The following is a 19,810-nucleotide window of genomic DNA, read 5'->3' on the forward strand; positions in this document are numbered from 1 at the left end:
AGACTGTCTCCAAACTCATCCAGATTCCAGACAGAAAGTAAGTTCTTGGTGTATTAAAACGGAACAGTTCTCTCAGCCAAAAAGAACACCTTTCCCAGCTATAAAGCATCCACTGCTCCAAGCTTTGCATTATGTGTCGATATGAATTAGGCCTATCACTACACAAAAAAATACTCCCATAACATTTTTAAAGTAAAATAATTACAGGCATGACAAATTTATTACTAATTCTCAGGCACCAGTTTAAAACTGAAGTCTAATATATGCCTCATAAAGAAATTACTTTAAGGAGTAATTTTGACAAAGTAGTTATTAAGTTATACTTAGAATTTTCTGTGGAACCGTCATGTAGTGTTGTCAGTGCCAAAGAACTGGTAATTAATTACAGGAGTGACGCATTCATCTTAAATACAAAAATCTTTTTTCTTTTTTAATGACTGCAGAACTTAGAAGAGGAGGAGTAACAAAATATTTTTTGTTAAAGTAAATACAGGGGCCGTATTGAACTCTATATAAAGGAACACTGGGGAAATAACCATTTTAAACCCTTCCCCGTCTTACTAATAACCTGCACCTTATTCAAACTGGAACTATTTCCACCCTCTCATTCACTTTACACGATTTATACTGTTCAATTTATGTCCTTTGTTTCACTGTCCTACCTAAGTGACATTTAAAAGTAAACAAACTAGTCAGTTTCCATTTTAATTCCCGATGAGTCTCGTTTCTTACCCAGTGCTGCTGGAGAAGTGGGTTCAACACCGCACCAGCAAGAAAAAGATTAAGTTTAAAAAAAAATCTTTGCAATTATGGTCTAAAAAATTAGCAAACCCCCTTACTATTTATATTAGGTTTTGCAACACAGGACAAAACCTAAATTGGGAGCCTAAAATACTTGACTGTGACCCTTGAATACACCAATATAATACCAATAACACAGATAGCTATCTACTAGTAAATACAACAGTTCTTGTAGCTGTTTGAATGCTGAACCAGCTACACTATCAGGTTGAAAAGGGGGTTGGAATAAGCATAATGGGCTGATCCTTCAGGGTGTCATGTGCTTCCCTGACAGGACTGGGCCCACTCTACAGCTCTCCTAAGTTCCAGAGGTGCCACTTAAAGAATAAAAATCAGAGCCTTTTTTTTTTTTTACCCTGAATTCTTTCCTAGGGCATTCCTTGCAATTTCCCTTTGCTGCTGCATCTTTGATTTAATTCGGCAAGTTCTAATCCTCCTGATGGATCTGACACCTAAATTTGGTCTCTATTTTTTTAACCAAACACACAAGGTAAAATCACAGTCCAAAATTCAACAATCCTCTCAAATAACAGACAGAAAACTGTCCTGGAACCACGGGAATGTGGGGTTGTTAGGAGATTAGTGACAGGAATGCCTAACAGGGAAGGGGCATTTATTTGGGGAGTTGGGGTGTCTTTCTCTGGGGGATTTTTCCTCCAAGCTAATAGCATATGTAGAAGAAATTTCCAGCAGCCCACTGAAGGGAACATGAGTGTTGCAAAATAACAATTAAGAAATGCATAAAGGCAGAAGCCAACAGCGATGTTTGTCAAATCAATATGCATTTCCTTTGCTCAGGCTAGCCAGATAATAGCAGAAAATGAAGCATCCTTTGCTAAACTCTCACAAACATGCATGAGCTGCACTCTGTGTAGGAGGCATTTAACTTCCAGACATCAAAGTTACTTCCAAAACCATTTACGACTCCTACTCACAAGACAAAAAAATGAGTTTTGGAATTGGATCCCAGCTGCTCCAGTTGAGACAGGTTTAATCCCTTCCCCATGGAGATGCTGTCTTATTTCTCTAGTTTATCTTCCGTGGGTCTCTGCTTTGCACCTCTATCCCCACATTACCTATAATCATTGCATCACAATCTAATTTACTGAGGACAGGTATAGATAGTTACAAGGAGGCTTTTGCATTGCTTGCGAATAAATGTAGTCTATCCTTTCTAAAAAGTTTTACAAAACCTGCTAGAAAAAGATAGCTTCATGAAGGTTAAAAAAAGAAAAGACTTTTGAGTGGATTTAAACCTTCTCCCTTCAGTGCTGGAGGCCTTGTACTGCCAATCTCAAATGTTCAAAAACTGCGAGTCAGGCCCCTCCAAAAATTGAAAGATTGATTTAAATATGATGCCATTTTAAAAATATTTTTGGTTTCATTTGCCTCCTGGCTTTTGAGTCTTTAGGGGTCAAGTGTTCTCGCTTTTCTCCATAACTAAGAGAGCTGAAAACTTTAACAATGAAAGCAGAGGGTCTCACACAATCACATGACTCCAGGGTCTGGGACTTTAAAAAAAAACATCTAACAGATGTTGGCAACCCAAACCCAGCTGTGTTGTGCTAGTGCAGCAGAGAAAATGTGGAACTGACTATGAACACAAAACAATGCTAAGATGAGCACAGCTCATCCAGTGTTATTTGAGGGTATTCACCAAACTTGCCATTATGCAGGGAGGGTGAAATTAATCCTTGTGCAGCCAGCCAGCCCTATGGGCTAAGTGGGATTTAAGCGGCATATAGGCCTTGTGACCATCCCTCTGAACTGAAGTGAATGTCACCAATAAAATTCTGAGTAACTTTTTTTTCTGCATTATGTGACCAGCTCCAATAATGAATAAAATACCAAAAAACAAACAAATAAACAAACAAAAAAAACACAATTCAACAACCCCAAAACAAAAAACCCCAGCATCAGCGGTGGAAAGTGACTTATATTTTTGAAATCCTTTTGGTTGTAGGACCCTAACGCACCCCTCCCCTCCCCAACCCCGTGTAACTACGGGATTGTTATCTTGACCGGGTTCCTTTAACACGCTTTCAAAATACACTCCACTCCTGGGCCCCTAGCACTCAAATGTTTAAACGTCTTCAGCTTCTCCTGAAACCACGTGAGGCTGGTTAGCTTGAGATTGGCCGCCTGCCACTTCAGTCACTTTCACAAAAATAGTCCTAGTCTATTTCGTTGATTTCCCTTTGGCCTCTAGCCAAAACCATTGCTAGTATTGGATATCCCCCTGGCCCCCACCTACCTACTCGCTGCTACTGGACCCCAGCTAACCTACAGGAGAAAACAGCCAGGCTATTAAGGATTTCTGTGCATAAACACGTCATACCTTCAGTAAAAGGATGGGCTTGACAGCAAGCCAAGTCTTTAGCAAGCACCGTGTACCTTCTGTGAGGGGTGCACACACAGTGGTAATTAATTTCCTTGCAATAACAAGGAGACAGCGAGAGTATTTCTTTTTCAGTTCTCTCCTTTGAGATGTCTGGAAATATCCCGCTTATGCTGTCAGACAGCACCTCAGGCACAGGGCAGAGGGAGATAGTGTTTCAGCCCTGACAGCTCCCACACATTGTTCCCCAAAACTACAGCCACCTCCCAGACAAACTGCTGTGCTGCTGCACATTCGCACCTTCAGAGTCAATGACTGGCCATTCAAAGCACTGCCCGGGCGGCACCATGCAGAGAGGCAACGGCTTTTTCCGGCCTTGTTAGATTTGTGGATAACGCCATTGTCAAGGTGGGGGTTGCAGGTGGCATACGATACCTGCTGACATTCCTGTTCTCCCTAATGTACCTGACAGATTTAGCTGGCTTCCCCTCTGTTGTACCCCAAACCTTACTGTACTCCTGGCTTCCCCTCCATTATCCCCCACACCCTAGTGTCTGCTCAGGGCTCCTTTGGTGTTCCTCACCATACAGTTCATTGCTTCGGGCTCTTTCAGGCCTCAGACAGGCCCCTGAGGGAAATGATGCACTCTGGGAAAGCAACGTGGCTCCTACCCCTCCATCTTCCAATGTTATTTCAGTGCTGAGGCCCTCCATCTCCTCTGTGAGCCCCTACAGACCCCTCCCCACCCTCAGGTAGTTGAGCATCATTCTCCTTGTTTTGTCAAAGAGTAAACCTAGAGCACAGAGCGGTTCCATGGCCAGCCCGAGGAATGCAGCCGAAGAGCCCTGGCTCCCCAGGATTATTAAACTTCACTCTTGCCCTGGACCAAGACTGGAAACGATGATCCCTCCTGGCCTGCCCCATGAAAGGGCAGGGAGTCAAAAGAAGCTTCTCTCCACCTGGGCCAGTTCCAGACAAGCTGCCCAGCATAAGCGACCAGGCACAGTGTAATGCTGTTTACAGATGGATTATAGCTCTGCCAACTCGTAGTCCTTGATTATACCTCACATATTGCAGCACGGGCAACAGATCCAAGCATCTTTGACTGCAGAACCCCAGGCTTCTATCACCTGAGTTAAAAGAGAGCTCCTTTAGCCAGCTCTGCTAGTAAGGCTTTTATCCTCCCTGTAGTCCTACCACTAGAGGGCACCACAATCCACATACAAGCTAAAACACTATTCCCTCACTGGCTGCTAGTCAGCCCACGGCTTCTCTGAGCCTACAACGGATTAAAATAATCTCCCTGATTTTAAGCAGCACCAGATCTCTTGTGTGCAAGGCCTGTAACCACAGCGAGGTTCCTGGTGACAGGTGATAATGGGTGAGAGAAGAATGGTGAGATTACACATAGCCCCACCTGCACAAGGAGGTCACTCTCAGCCAGCTGCATTTCCAAAGGACTGATCATCTTTTCCCACCATTTCCTCTGCAACACGTATGGAAAATTATCTGATGCCTTACCGGCATGGGAAGGGCTGCTTCTTAACCAAACAAGGTTACAGCATAAAAAGAAACATGCCAGGAAAGAAACTACCGACCAATAAAACCCCACACTAAGGCTGCAGGATGGGACCAAAACGCAGCCGTCCGGTGCCACAACCGCCATGGCTACATTTTCCCATCTCTTTGCCAGAACCGAGGAAATTTGGAACAGGTTCAAAGCCAAACTAAAGCCAGCAAGAGAACAAGGCTCCTCATTGAAATTTAACCAGCATGCAAGCTGTCATGTGCCCTAATTTAAAAAAAAAAGGAGTATTAGTTCAATAGTCTCCTGGGTGACAGGATGGCTCAGAGGTTGAGCCTCAGTTTCCCTGTCTGTGAAATAGGGATCATGTTACTGCCCGAGAAGGCTGTGAGGATCAGTGCATTTGTCTTTGTGAAATGCTCTGTGAGCCTTGGCTGGAAGGCAGAGTAAAAGAGCAGTTATTACTATGAAGGAATAAAAACTGAGCTGGAAAGAGCTCTCTTCACAGCTCCCCAAATGACCAGGAAGCTCAGAGATGCTTGAGTCAATAAACATGTGTAGTTAAGCAAATTTTATCAAAATTGCTGAAAGCCCACTGGAGTTGGGTTCAAATGGGACAGACAAAGATGTAGAGAGGAAAGATGGTCTGGTGGGTAGGCCATTAGCCTGGGACTTGGTAGACCTATCTTTGGTTCCCTGCTCTACCACAGGCTCCCTGTGTGACCACGGGTAAGTCACTCAGTCTTTCTGTGCCTCAGTTTCCCACTTGTACAATGGGGATTACAGCACAGGCAGACTGTGAGTATTGCTACATTAATGATTGTGAGGTGCTGATACCCCAGGGATGGGGACCAGTTACACACTTGATAGAGAGAGAGGGTCCCTTTAGCTGAACCCCCCTTTGCGATCAGACCAAGAAGGAAACCAGCAGCAGGGTCTGGTGCCTGGTGGCTGCTTTGTTCATTCATAACGTTTAGACAGGCGGAGGGTTTGCAGCCGTCAAGCTGTTCAATTTACACTGGCCAACTAACGCGCTACAGGGCTGGGACAGCCATTGTGTTTATTCCTGCAGCATTGTGGGGAAAGGACTTTTTCAATGTGCTTTTTTTCCCTCTTCCCTAGTCCAAAGAACACATAATGTTAAACAGAGTATAGCCTGCCCCTGGCTGCCAAGACTGATGTCATACTCCCATTATGTCATTCACGGGCCCATCCCGCCTTCCTTTCATGAAGCAGAAGGGGAGGGAAGAGAGGGGCAGGGGAAAAAAAAAAGAGCTACGCTGGATCACTCCTTTCTCAGCCCTTTTGGTGCATGGAGTCCAGCCAGAACAGTAATGGGAAAAGCATCCACAGCCGCAGAGAACTGTCTGCACAGATAGAGGCTTGTGTGCAGGCTGACAGAGGGCTGCAGTGACTCATTAATAAACGAGCTTCGAGTTTATAAGCTACAAAAATAAAAGCCACTGGGCCAGGGAAGAAAACAAACCCAGAGAGAAAGTGGGGGAAAGGAGTTTCCCTGCCCTTCTGAAGCAGGATGGAGCACATGACTCTGAGCAGGGGGCAGGGTTTGGAGAGAAGCAGAAGCAGCCAGGGTCAAGCCCTGTTTGTTTCATTACAAGAATCACCAGCAAGTCAGGACTCAGAGTCCATTAAAGCCCCATCAGTATTAGGTAGGGTGACCAGCTGTCCCGATTTTATAGGGACAGTCCTGATATTTGGGGCTTTGTCTTATATAGGTGCCGATTACTCCCCACCTCCTGTCCCGATTTTTCACCCTTGCTGTCTGGTCACCCTAGTATTAGGGAAAGTGAGGGAGATTTATCCTTGTGTGGCTGCTGCTAAGAGGCCCTGAGTGCCAGCGGGGGGCTGAACTCCGAGCACCCAGGGGCACATAAGCTCATAGACTTACAGAGGGGAAAAAGCTATTAGAACTTCCCAGGCAGGGTAGGGCTGGTCCTTACAGGACACGCTAGGGCTTTGGGGGAAGAGGAGCACGACCCTGGCTAAGTGCCAGTTCAAGAGACCAAGTAGGTGCCTACATTCAACAGCTGGGCTCTCTCCTTCGGGAGAGACTAGGGTTTCCCTGCAGACCTGGAGGCAGGGCGTGCCTCCCCACGACTGCATCCCCCGCCCAGAAAGTCTCCCCTCCTGTCATGGAATTCCCAAATGAACAATTGAAGATGCATTTCCTAATGTCCCCACAATGGGGCTCCCGCTCCTCCTGCCCTGTGTTCCTGAGGAACGCCCGCCTCCCTGACACATAGACACTGCCCTGCTCCTCCTAGCCCCCAGGTTACATGCACCCATGCAACAAAACCCCATTGCATGCCTCAGCCCAGAGACACACGGCTCATCTCAGCAAGGCCAGGGTGGGGCAGCCCGCGTGAGTGAGATCACAACTCCAGTGTCGTCAGAGCCTGGAAAATCACAGAGGGCGGAAGGGGTATTTACACACACACACACACACCCCCAACGTGGGTGGGAAAGTCATGGCAAAGCTACAGTGTGGTAAGATGCTTGTACTAACTGTAGCTCATTCACAGGGTGCAGATAAGTCCAGGTCCTGCTGTGAATCAGGGGAACCGCATTGAAGTTAAACTGGAAACTGTGCAGGTGTATCTGACAAGAGAACTGGGCCCCAGGATGCCTGCATTGCCTCCCTTTTGAGTGTTTAAAATTGTAACCTTAACATTCTGTTCAGGGACGGTTTATTTAAATGTAACTTCCCTGCTTAATAGAGGGGAGGGTGGAGAATCAACCAGCAACTTCTGCTTATTTCCCCAAACATTTCCAGAGTTGCGCCTTCAGAAGCCCCTTGCAAGACTCAGCTCTCCTTAACAAAGTCTCACCGAGTGGTAAACTGAGGCACTGACAAGTTAAGTGATTTGTTCAAGGCGCTGCAGCACATCACTGACAAAGGTGGGAATAAAACCTGGGAGTCCTGACTCCCAGTCCTCTGCTCTTACCATCAGCTCACACTCCCTCCCAAAAGTGAGATTGTACAATTATGTGATACACAATAATGGAGCCTGCAGAGGGACAAGTTGCATGGGGGGAGGGGAGTAGGAGAACAGAAATGCAAAATATTAAACTGTGTGAAATGCCCCCTTTTAAAATACAGACACACAGAGCAGCTGACCATGTAGGACTGCTATCTAAGGTTGCCTACGCAGCAGGAATGCCGCAGTAGGTGTTAACACGGCAAATGCTTTTGTAGTAGATGGGAAGAAAATGCAGGCCAGTGCCCCTGTGTAAAATGTGTGTCCTGGTGCTGCCTCACTTTCATAATAGCCTTTCCAAAAAATAGGGCTTCTGGATGAAAAAAAACCTAGGTGTTTTTTGCACACTTGAGCCAGGAAAATGTGTTTTTTAGCTGATGATTCTTTTTTTTTCTTTTTCTTTTTTGGCTTGCGCCTCTCCTAAGATGCAGAAAGGAAGCAACAGGGCTTGTGTGCAGCGGGAGGCTGGTGTCCAGATTTATGCCACAAAGGCTTTGAATTTAAAAAAAAAAAGTCTCATTACAAGTCCGGAGCTGGGCCCTGGGGAAGTGACACTTATGGACTCATGCTATATATAGGAATGTCCCAGCTTCCAGTCTGGAAACGAATATTCTCTCAGCAGTGGTGCTGCATGGCACTCTCTCAGCATTGTAACAAGCTGGGGGAGGGGGGGGATTAAGGACGTGGAGCCTTTCACCATGGGATCCCTGGTTTCAGTCCGACTCAGGTGGGTACTGGCTAAGGCTTGGCTGCCAAATGAGGTTAATAGATTAAGGTGCTCAAATCCCATTTCACGTCAGAGCGCTGAAGTGGAACTTATGCATAGGCCCTGTGCTGGTCCTCGGCACACTTCACCCTTTCTGTCCCAAACTGTTGTATAGCGTTGTTGTGTGCTGTGCATTCCACTCCAGAGGTGGCTGCATTTCGGTACAGGGAAATCCCAGCGATTCCATTACAGGTATCAATTTCTAAAGCATGTTTGGATCTGTCGGGATTAAATGTACCAGACAGAGCGCTGTGCAGAGGCAGGAAAAGAGACATAGATTGAGACTTGGGGCTAGACCTGGGGAACTGCTGAGCGTGAGCATTGGTTTGGACACCTGCCTCCTGGGATCAACAGTCCTGTGAGACCAGGGCCATCTTCCACCCAAGGCAGCCACTGTACAATGCCAATGTAATGTAAAAAACAAACAAACAGGTGTGTTCATTTTTCTTTAAAAATCCAAGTCACAAATTCTGGCCCAATGTTTAGCTCTCAGAAAGGGTGCTGACCAAGACGACCTATTTTCACAATGTTCCCCTGCAAATTTTTCCACAGCAAAATCGCAGTTCCTGGCCTGAAAATTCAAGGCAAGGACACAGCAATGTTTGTACTCGGACAGCACCGCTCACTAGAGGACTGCAAAGAACTTGACGTACACCCCTGCCAGGTAGCTGTTATAACCGTAGGGGACAAAGAATGGGTTCTGGTTGAGGGGCTGCACTGGGTCGCACGAGATTTGGATTCAATTCCCTGCTCCGCCACAGACTCACTGTGTGACCTTGGGCCAGTCGCTGGGCCTCATTTCCCTCTCTGAAAATTGGGGATGATGCTACATTCTTTCTTCCACCCTCTGTCCGGCCTATCTATTTAGACTGTGAGCTCTCTGGAGCAGGGACCGTCTATTACTCTCTGTTTACACTGCATCTAGTGCAATGGGTGAGCTGGATTTGCAAGGCTACGTGCTAACAGCCTTCCTGTTACTGGAGCGTGGATCCTTTAAGACCTAGCCGGGGAAGGGTCATGTGACTGCCTGTGGGGACTATATAAAGCAACACTCAGCTCAGTTGGGAAGAAACTAGGGTAGAGGCAAGATCTCAGAGGAGGTGCGCTTCTCAGCAGCCGGCTAGGTGGTCTAGAGATCGAGCCTGTGAGTCATAGGAAGGCACGGCTTGACATGGGGCTGGGGGAAAGGCCTACCCCAAGGAGGGCAGGGAGTAGTCCTGATGGAATAATGTTGTGGACAGGTGAGGCTGGACAGGGACGGCTCCAGGCCCCAGCACACCAAGCGCGTGCTTGGGGCGGCATGCCGCGGGGGGCGCTCTGCCGGTCGCCGGGAGGGCGGCAGGCAGGGCTCCAGTGGACCTCCCGCAGGCGTGCCTGCGGAGGGTCTGCTGGTCCCGCGGCTTCGGTGGAACCATGGGACCAGAGGACCCTCCCCAGGCACGCCTGCGGGAGGTCCACCGGAGCCGCGGGACCGGCGACCGGCAGAGCGCCCCCTGCGGCATGCCGCCGTGCTTGGGGCAGCGAAATATCTAGAGCCGCCCCTGAGGCTGGAGTAAGGACCTTGGCGCTGAAGCCTGGGGTAGAGAGATGGACTGGGCTCCCCTGCACCTTCGGTTGCCCCTCCTGGAGAAGGGAATGGACACCCCGAACCAAGGCTGAAGAGGTGGCTGACGTTTCCCTATGGAGAGGGCTGTGATGACGCGTGCACTAAGGGCAAAAGGCTGTCGGCAGAGCCCTGTAACAAGGGCTGGAGGGGCCTGTCTGAGCCCGGGAAGGGCTGTGAGGGCCTGTTTGTTTTGGGAGTTGTTGCCCTTTTCCTATGCTGGGGAGAAAGCCTGTGACAGAGCACTGAAGGTAGGGAAACTAAGGCAGCAAATGACCTGATTCTGGAAAGGGCAACCAGTTACAGGCCCTCTCAGTGCTACTATCATACAACTAATCAATCACTTCATGGATAGCAAAACAGAGACACGGAGAAGCGAAGCATCCAAGACCACAGAGCAACACGCAGGCAGGGCCAGGGATGGAAGCCAGCAGTCCTGACCCACAAGCCTCTGCCCTCGCCACCCCTCGCCCACCCTCCCTCGCTCTGCATTGTGACAGGGTGCTGGTGTGTTGCCAGGCATGCGCCGATGTGTTCTCCCCAGCGTAAACCTCGGATTGTATCCCCTAAGTGTCTGGCAAAGGCAAGCTAGGGGCACTTCTGTAATTCCAGGTGGGATCTGTCTGAAGTCTATCTGAGATTTAAATAGCGGTTATGAACATCTTTCTGGCCAGAGAACACTCCTCAGACTTTCCCAAATATGGTTATGAGAGCGATCAGGGATGAAGCCACTCGGACAAAGGGAACGTGTTACCTCATGGAGCGATGTCATCTTTGGCAGGGCTGATTCACTCACTTGGGTGCAAGGGCATCATGCAATACCTCCTCCTCCCAAATTCAATGGGGAGGGGGGTGACTTTTCACACCATGCCCTCCCAGGAACTGGAGAGATGCTCGGGACCTGCAGTGCAGTTCATTTTCCAAGTTATTTTTAGATTATATTTCCTTCATCTTCTTGTTCCCAACATTTAAACAATGAAGCCAAATGCAACAAGACACTGATGACTCACTGAGCGCCTCCTACGTCCATGGAGGTCATTGAGAGTTTTGCTATTGACTTTTGGTCCCAAGTTTGGAACTTTCCCTGTTAAAAACGTATTTTTCACAACTTTTAAGATCATTTCCCAATTGTTCCGCCAATCATGTGACCTGATTGGTCATCTAGACATTCTCAAACAATATGACCCCACTGTTGCATCCCCAGGGCTAGTTCTCTCATGGGAGATCTAACCAGGTGACTCTTGTTAGCATGAAACAGAACTTAGGCCTAATTCATCACACTCATACAGACACACTCCAATGGCAGGATGAACTCCCGGCCCAACCCCTCCCTGGTAAATCATGTTTTAAAACCAAAACAGACAGGGCTTTACAGTTTGGAAATCCAACCACCCAAATATTTAAACTGTTAACAGTCACAGTTAGAGCTGCATATAAACAAGCTGTCTGCAATTTTATCCAGCTAAGGGTCAGCCCTGCAAATATACATTTGTTCCACCAAAACTTTGCAAAGAAACTAAAGATATGTTAAAACAGTGTCTCTTCCCTGCATACACAGCAGAACGGAAGGGCGGTGGGGTGGGAATAAGGTTAGAAGCCTGCACTCTGAACCCAATAGTTTTCCATGAAGATATCCACCTTTCTCCCCCAATAGCGAACTTCTGGAAGAACCCCATAGTGATGTGCTCTCTCCCCAACGCCCAGCCCTGTTCTCTCAAAAACCAGGAGGGCTGCAAGAGGGCAGTATGCTCAACTCCTGGAGCTGGGGGATGTTTTATATTGTTACCTTACACTAGCCATTTAGGAGTTATGCAGGTGGGCCGCTAAGAAAACTGTATCTACACGTCCTTTGGTTAAAAGCGAAGCATCCCCAATGCACGGCCTTCAGCTGGACCAGACTTAGCAGGGTAATGTGCAGCCAGGTTGGCTGAAGCGGTATCTTCTAGGTTCCAGAAACAAGCAGGGCTCCCTGAGATAAATAATGTGAAATTCTGTAGTATTTTCCCCAGCACCAGGAGCATTGATCTATATAATGAATGAGCGCCAGAGACAAGGCTTTTAAGATGCAAGAAGCTTCGGAGAATATTTAAATGATATAAAAAGGACCTCAGTTCGCTTAAATGGAAGGAGCTAGCTCCAGAAAATGGAGAGAAATCCTGGTAAAGCTTCTAAAAAAGAACGCATCAAGTTGGCAAACATCCCCACATGATATGAAGTAAATATTTGCATAGCCTGTTACTGTAGAAACCTCTTAGGACATCCACGTTTTGTTTCACCGGGGAACACTAAGATACTTTAGATATTAACACGCAATGAGACCTCCGAACCACGTAATTCTGCTATCCCCTTGGTTCTGCTATATCACTGGTTTGAGCAGCTGGTACGTGCTCATCTGAAATGCAACAGTGGGGTTTTTAGTTAATAGCAGATTTTTAAATCAATAATGTCCAGCTGACTTTGTGGCTGAGCTAAAACGGAAAGGCTGCTAGAAAGGGGTGAGACTGGAAAAGGCCCAGGTGATAACAGATCAGAGGGCATCTCTGGCATATAATCTGACACTAACCATACTTAAAAGGGAGGAAAGCCATAGCCACAAAGCAGCAAGATCATTCCTTTCAGGGGTTGCTCATGAAGGACTGAGAAGTTAATAGTTCTCAGCAAACTGATCTGCTAACAACAGGCAAAGTTGGGCATCCCTGGTTCAAAATTTTTGTAAGGAGGATGCAGGGGAAGAAGCTACTCAAAATACGGTTACAGCTGCACTAGGGACAACGGGCCTGATTCTCGTTTACACTAAGACCACTCTGTACTACTCTAGCTGTGTCAACAGGCCCTAAGTGGATATAAATATAATGTGCTCCTGCTTTAAGACCCCTTTACACTGGCAGAGTGGTGTAAAGTGGCCTGACTATTAACGAACACCAGACCTAATGCAATGATTTTGTGGCAATTTATTCATGAGCTGTTCTGCAAACCTTGGGTCACATGGAGAACGTGAAATCTGCTCCAAAATTCCCAAACCACAAGTGCCTGCCACTTGGGATCAAGATGAATCCTCGTTATCTGTGCTTATGTTAGCGCTTTATGTTCTCTTTACAAGAGTCACAAGAACCTAAGCAGGTCTGACTTTCTGTTCATCAGCGGACAGAGGTGATATTGGCATAGTAGCCCAATAACTACAACAAAGTAACAACCCCATCTCAAACTACCCCTTTAAAGCTTCCTCATGTGGCTTCCAGTAAAATTTTGTTTAGTTAAGGGCAACTTCCACCAGGCAATCACATTTTGCAGACCCCTAGGTATTGCTTAAGACAGGTTTTGGTGTATTTATTTGAAGTGTGTCTGGCAAGCAGATTTTATTTCTGGTACCTTTTATCAACGCTATTCTCTTCTGATTTAAAAGGCTCTCCTGTTCAGGTCTCTTGTCAATGCCGTTTAGCTCAAAACTTGGGCAGTAACCTAAAAATAATTGAGGTAGTGGAAAGGCTAGGACTGGTAATAGAGATGTGGCGCCGTCTACCTGCAGGTCATTGGTTCATTTATGGCCCCAGGCAGCTAGTGACCACGAATAACTTTTGGAAATGTCTTGCAGTCCATTTTGTGCTGGACAAGTGCACAATTTTATCCAGCTAAACGTCAGCCCTGCACAGGACAGAAGACTTCAGGGCTGTCAGACCGATACTAAATCCATCTAAAAACAGAATAACATAAATGGTGCCACGCTCTGGGCAGACAGTGATGCTGAGAATAAACACAGAGCCCGCCCCCAATTATGTTGACTGAACAAATCCAAAACCACGCTACAGCAAGAGAAAAGCAGCTGCATGTTCAGGTCACTAGAACAGGCCAAACCATGGGCTGCTGTGAAGTCCAGCTTTTGTTTTCCTTGCAGTCGTAGTGTTATGTCTACTCTCTGTGGTTTAATAAATGACAGACAGGTCCTCCAGATGTTTTAAAACAGCCCGACCTTCCCAGTACATTAGTCAGCTGGGGGGATAAGCTAGGAACCCTTTCCCTTTTCCCCTTTCCTTGGCAATCTGCTTTCTTCAGTAACAAGGAAAAAAGAGGATGATTCATCCAGTTTTTAGGCCAGAAGGGACAACTGAGATCACTGAGTCTGATATCTTATATAACACAGACCATAGGACTTCCATAAAATAATTCTGGCTTCGAAGCCGATAGCTGCAGTTGAACTAGATCATAGCTTCTAGAAAAACATCCAGTCTTGACTGAAAGTGACAGAGAAGCCACCACAACCCTGGGTAAGTTGTTCAAATAGTTAATTATCCTCACTGTTAAAAAAACCTGTGCCTTATTTCTTGTCTGAATTTCTCTAGCTTCAAATTCCAGCCATTAGCTCATGTTATACCTTAGTCTGCTCGACTGATGAGCCCTCTCTTACCCGATTACTGCTCCCCATGTAGGTTCTTAGAGACTGTGGTTTAATGAGATGGAGCTCCTTGATCTTATCACTATCAGGCAGATTTTCTAGTCCTTTAATCATTCTCATGGCTCTTCTCTGAACCCTCTCCAATTTATCAACATTATCCTTAACTTGTGGACACGCCAGAACCGGACACCGTGTTCCTGGAGTGGTCGCACCAGTGCCAAATACAGAGATAATAGAACCTCTCTGCTCCTACTCAGAATCCCCGTTTATGGCTCCAAGGATCGCATTGGCCCCTTTGGGCACAGCATTGCACTCGGAGCTCATGTTCGGCTCATTGTGCACTATGACCCCTAAGTCTTTTTCAGAGTCGCTGCTTCCCAGGACAGAGTCCCCCATCATGAAAGTATAGTCTGCACTTTGTTCCTACATGTCCGACTTGACATTTAGCTGTATTAAAACACATTGTTTGCTTGCGCCCAGGATACCAAGCGATCCAGAGCTCTCTATATGTCCTCGTCATTATTCACCACTCCCCGCAATCTTTGTGTCATCTGCAAACTTCATCAGTAATTATTTTGTTTTCTTCCAGGTCACTGATACAAAATGTTACATACCATAAGGCCAAAAACCAATCCCTGCGGGACCTCACTACAAACCACCCTCTCCATGATTCCCCGTTTACAATTACATTTTGAGGTGTATCATTAGGTGTTTTCAGCTCATTTAATGTGTGTCGTATTGATTCTGTATTGTTCTAGTTTCTTAATTAACCTGTTGGGTGGTACTAAGTCAAAAGATTTACGTCAACACTATTACCATTATCAACCAAACTTGTCATCTCATACACAGAGACACATATATAAGATATCAAGTTAGTTTGACAAGATATATTTTCCAGAAATCCATGCTGATTGGCATTAATTATATTACCTTTCTTTACTTCTTTATTAACTCTGAGTTCTGTACCAGCCATTCCATTATTTTGCACAGGAGCAATGTCGGGCTGACAGGCCTATAATCACTCAGCTCATCCCATTTACTTTTTTTAAATGTTTGCACAACATTAGCTTTCTTCCAGTCCCCTGGACCTTCCCCAGCGTTTCAAGAGTTACTAAAAACCAACATTAATGGTCCAGCTCTTTTAAAATCTTGGATGTAAGTTCTCTTGACCTAATGATTTGAAAATGTCTAACTTTAGTAGCTGTTGTTTAACATCTTCCTGCATTGCTGTTGGAATGGAAAATATATCATGATCATCATCATACGATATGAATCCATAATCTGTCTTTTTCCCACATACAGAACAGAAATATTTATTGAACACGTCAGCTTTTACTGCATTATTATTGAGAATTCTACCATTTCCATCCAGTAATAGACCAATGCCATTGTTAGATTTCTTTTGTTTCTAATAAACTGTAACACCTCATTGCCCTTAAATCTGCTGGCCATAAATTTATCCTTGTGTCCTTTTGTTTCCCTTATCAGTTTTCTACTATTCCTAGCTTCTAATTGATAGTCATTGCTATCAACTTCCCCTTTTTTCCATAAGTTACATATTATTTATTTGTAAATGCCTTCAGTTCCCCTCTAAGTCAAGCTGTTTTTTTTAACAAGGGTAAATGACAAGGATAGCTCTATATACTGGTCACTCTGGTATTGAGCAGAAAGAATGAGGTGTCCCCATCACAAAACCAATCCCAACACCCCAAATGACCTTCTCCCCAAAGAGGTCAAGATGATGGAACTCCATTATCACCCACAGAGGTGGGGTCCTTTCAGGACAGGCATGATGTAACAGAATCTGGCTCTGTTGTTGCATCTCTTCTGTCCATATGAAAAATATTCTCATCCGGTGCCTTTCATCAGTAATAATTTAGAAACACACAAGCAAACATAAAAGGCCCCTGGGAGCTAGGATCAGTAGCCAGTCAAGGTTTAAAACAATCCAAGCACGATCAACCAAAGTTGCAAACCAGCACCACCCAGGCGGTGAAGGCGACGCTTTCTTTACATGAAGTAGTGAAATGACTTTTCTGATCTTGTAGCAGATGCAAATGCAGCTGTAGAAAAAGCACAAAATGCTCAATGCCCTGGGGAGCAAAAATGGGGGGCTGGAAAGAGGATTCCTACAGCATGAACAGCTTTCTAGCGTAGTGTTCATGACCCCATGTCAGAGCTCCATGGGGGCCAGTCCCAATGACACCGATGGACTTCCCAGCAGCGGTTTGATCCTGTGCCGTACAGATACTATTGAAAAAGAAAATCACCGAAATGAAAGACGGAGTGAGCCGCCAAGTCATCTCTTCCCCTTGCGGGATTGAGCCCTACAGTTCTCCAGGGCTTGATCTAGCCCTGTTTAAAATGTCCCAACTGATGGGGCGTCCATTTCCTTTGGGGGAACAAACAGGTCATAATCTTCTTGAATTAAACCAGAACTTTCTTTTGTTCATTCCTTCCTGTTTTACCTCCTTCCAGACTATCCTAAACAACTCCTCTCCCTCCTTCGTCTTTCCACTCTTCAGGTACCTTGCGCCCTGCTAGCCAAATTATTCATGGTTCTCTCAGTCATTCCCCATAAAATAACAATGTGTAGCATTGTGTAAACGTCCAGTGATACAAACAACACTCCCAGCTAACAAAAGGCAGCAGTATGGAATCTCGGCGAGGCCAACACATGTCTGTCCACATGCTGGCAGAAGCCGAGCTCAGAGCGTTTTGCGGCTCCAGCAGAGCCAGTGGGCTTTGTACATTTCAAAGGCACCAAGCGACATTCCCAGCACTGGTACAGCCCCACAGGGTCGTGTGTGCATGTGTTTGTTTGTGATTTTGTGAATAGGGCCGGTTTAACATGTTGAGTCCTCCCAATAGGGATGCTGTGTTGCAGCGGATTGGCTCTCTATTCCCCGAAGGAAACATCTGCACATTCCAGACACATTTTGTAACGGGAGTGAAACCCATCCTTGAAGTGAAATTTTACAGCCTCCACGGCACAAAATAACGATCCCTGGCAAGCAGGAGTGGAAAAGTAATGTTTAAAATATTATTACAGGGGAACGGCTGCCAGAACCTCAAATTAATCATTAGAATGTGTCTTTGGAGCAGCTCGGTGCGTTATGTAACATTCATCCACCTCCAGTTTAGAAAACGGCTCCTCTCTCTCTCCCCCACACTTCTCGGTTCACTTTTTATATTTCCCACAAAGAGAGCCAGGCCGGACTGGAAGCCCCTCAACAGGTTCCATGCGTCTCCCACTAAATCCGGCACACCGAGGCTTGGCCCAGGGGGAACGTGCCCACCTCCAGAATGGGCTGCTTTCAGATGGCTTCAGTCAGCACTTCAGCAAATATTTCTCCCAGCTGCATTATCTCTTTTTTAATTACAGAAAATCCTTGGGACAGACAGGGCTAGGGACTCGGCTTCTTATAATCACCTGGGAGAGGGAGTATTTTCACAGCTCCCAACAGCAGAGCAAACCCCAAAATGCTCTTTGGGCCACATGCTTTAGCCATTCATACTGCAAGCGTCTGGGCAGCTGTATGGTCATGGAGTGGGAAGCCGTTTGATTCTGAAGACTGATTCAGAGCTGTCTGCCGTCCGTAGGTATGTCTACACTGCAATAAAACACCCATGGCTGGTCCGTGTCAGTTGACTTGGGTTCGTGGTGCTTAGGCTGTGAGGCTAGGAAATTACAGCATAGACACTTTTCAGAGTAGCAGCCGTGTTAGTCTGTATCCGCAAAAAGAACAGGAGGACTTGTGGCACCTTAGAGACTAACACATTTATTTCAGCATAAGCTTTCGTGGGCTACAGCTCACTTCATCGGATGCATAGACAGAGGCTCAGGCAGAAGCCTAGGCTGTGGGACTGTCCCACCATGGCAAAGGCCTACTGCCCTGCAACATGGGGTGTTTGCTAAACGGTGGCTGGGATCCCTGGTCAGGGATCCATCAGGATGAGGAGGTCTGGAATGTAGCCAGGCCCTATGCTGCTCACCTTTCTATATCACAGTCAGGATGGGCCGATAAGGTGAGCTGGGCTCAGCCTTGCCTGTGTATGGCTAGTCACCTCCACAGGGGATGAGAACAAGTCTGAGGGTCACATGAATGGCAACAGGTGACTGAGAACAGACCTGCTGGGAGATATTCAGGAGAGACTCCAGGGAGAACAGACCTAGAGCGAGTGCTCCATTGAAGAGTAGGAAACCAGCCAGGAAGAGGGCCCATGAGAAGATTAGGCACAGGAAGAGGTCCTGGGAAGGAAAGTCAGAGCAGCTGGAGTTATCGAGCACAGAACGCAATGGCTTAGGTCCCAGGAGAAGGGCTACAGACTGTGGAGGAAGAGGACAGCCCCTGAGAAGAAGAGCTGTGCCTGGCAAACTCTGGGGTGGAAGATTTGGTGCCATGTTTCTTTTGGACTGTCCTTAACTCTGGAAAGGGGGAGGGAAGGAGGTTGTGACTTGGCCAGCGAGCAAAGTCACCTCAGTGACCTACCCACACTGGGAGCCAATGGATGACTGCCGTGAGTCACAACAGAAGCAGCACCAGGAGGGAAACCGAGGCACTAGACAGACCAGGTGAATCCCTGCTACAAGCTGAGTCTGTTTCACCCAGGTGCTTCCACTCTATCAGTCCATGGTGGGACCATTCTCCACAAAGGAGTTGGCCCATTGATTCTACAGGGACCTAGTCAACTGTCCTTGTGCTGCTTTCCAGCACCTGGAGATCGTACTGAACTTTGCAGTTTTTGATCTCTCATGATGTTGCAATGAAATCTGCTGTCAGTCAACCCATGAGAGTGTCCAGTTGTTCTTATTTTCTCCTCCCGAAAAGCAAAGTGCCCCTAACGCACACAGTCAAATGCTACAACCCCAAATACTCTTTAGGCTTAGAAAACCTAATGCAAGTAGAAATGTTGCCTGGGCTGCTTTTTTTTTTTTTAAACAACAAAATACTGGGGCAGGAACAGGGGGAGAGGGCAGAAGTGCTACTGTGGCGCAGCTGCATCCATGCAACTGCACCGACACGAGTTTGTAGTGTAGACCTGCCCTTAGCCTCGCAGCACCTCTGACGGTGAGTGATTAACCCCATCGCCCAGAGGTAACGGGAGCTACACACAGAGCGAATGGCCGATGTTTTCAAAAGTGGCCTTCTTTTTTGGAATGCCCAGGGCCTGATTTTTCAGGACTCCAGCTGAAGCCAATAGGAGCTCTGGGGGCCCCGCACATCTGAACAGTAGACCCAAAGCAGCTCAAATTGAAAATGTTCACGCTTATAAATGTCCCTTTATTACCCCCGAGTTCAACTTTCAATCAGACATCTCTGGGCTTTCTCCCATGCGGCCCCCTACGCTTGGGAGGAGCACCTCATTTTAAAAAACCAGCCCATT

At 46.7% G+C, this 19,810-nt stretch overlaps 1 protein-coding gene across 3 annotated transcripts in view; it reads right to left on the reverse strand.

Annotated features, from left to right (window-relative positions):
* Nucleotides 1–19,810, reverse strand: part of PKD1 (polycystin 1, transient receptor potential channel interacting) — a 139,076-nt gene that overhangs the window by 84,372 nt on the left and 34,894 nt on the right. The window lies entirely within an intron of this gene.

The sequence above is a fragment of the Mauremys reevesii genome, linkage group 10, assembly GCF_016161935.1.
Source record: "Mauremys reevesii isolate NIE-2019 linkage group 10, ASM1616193v1, whole genome shotgun sequence".
Classification (NCBI taxonomy): Eukaryota; Metazoa; Chordata; order Testudines; family Geoemydidae; genus Mauremys; species Mauremys reevesii.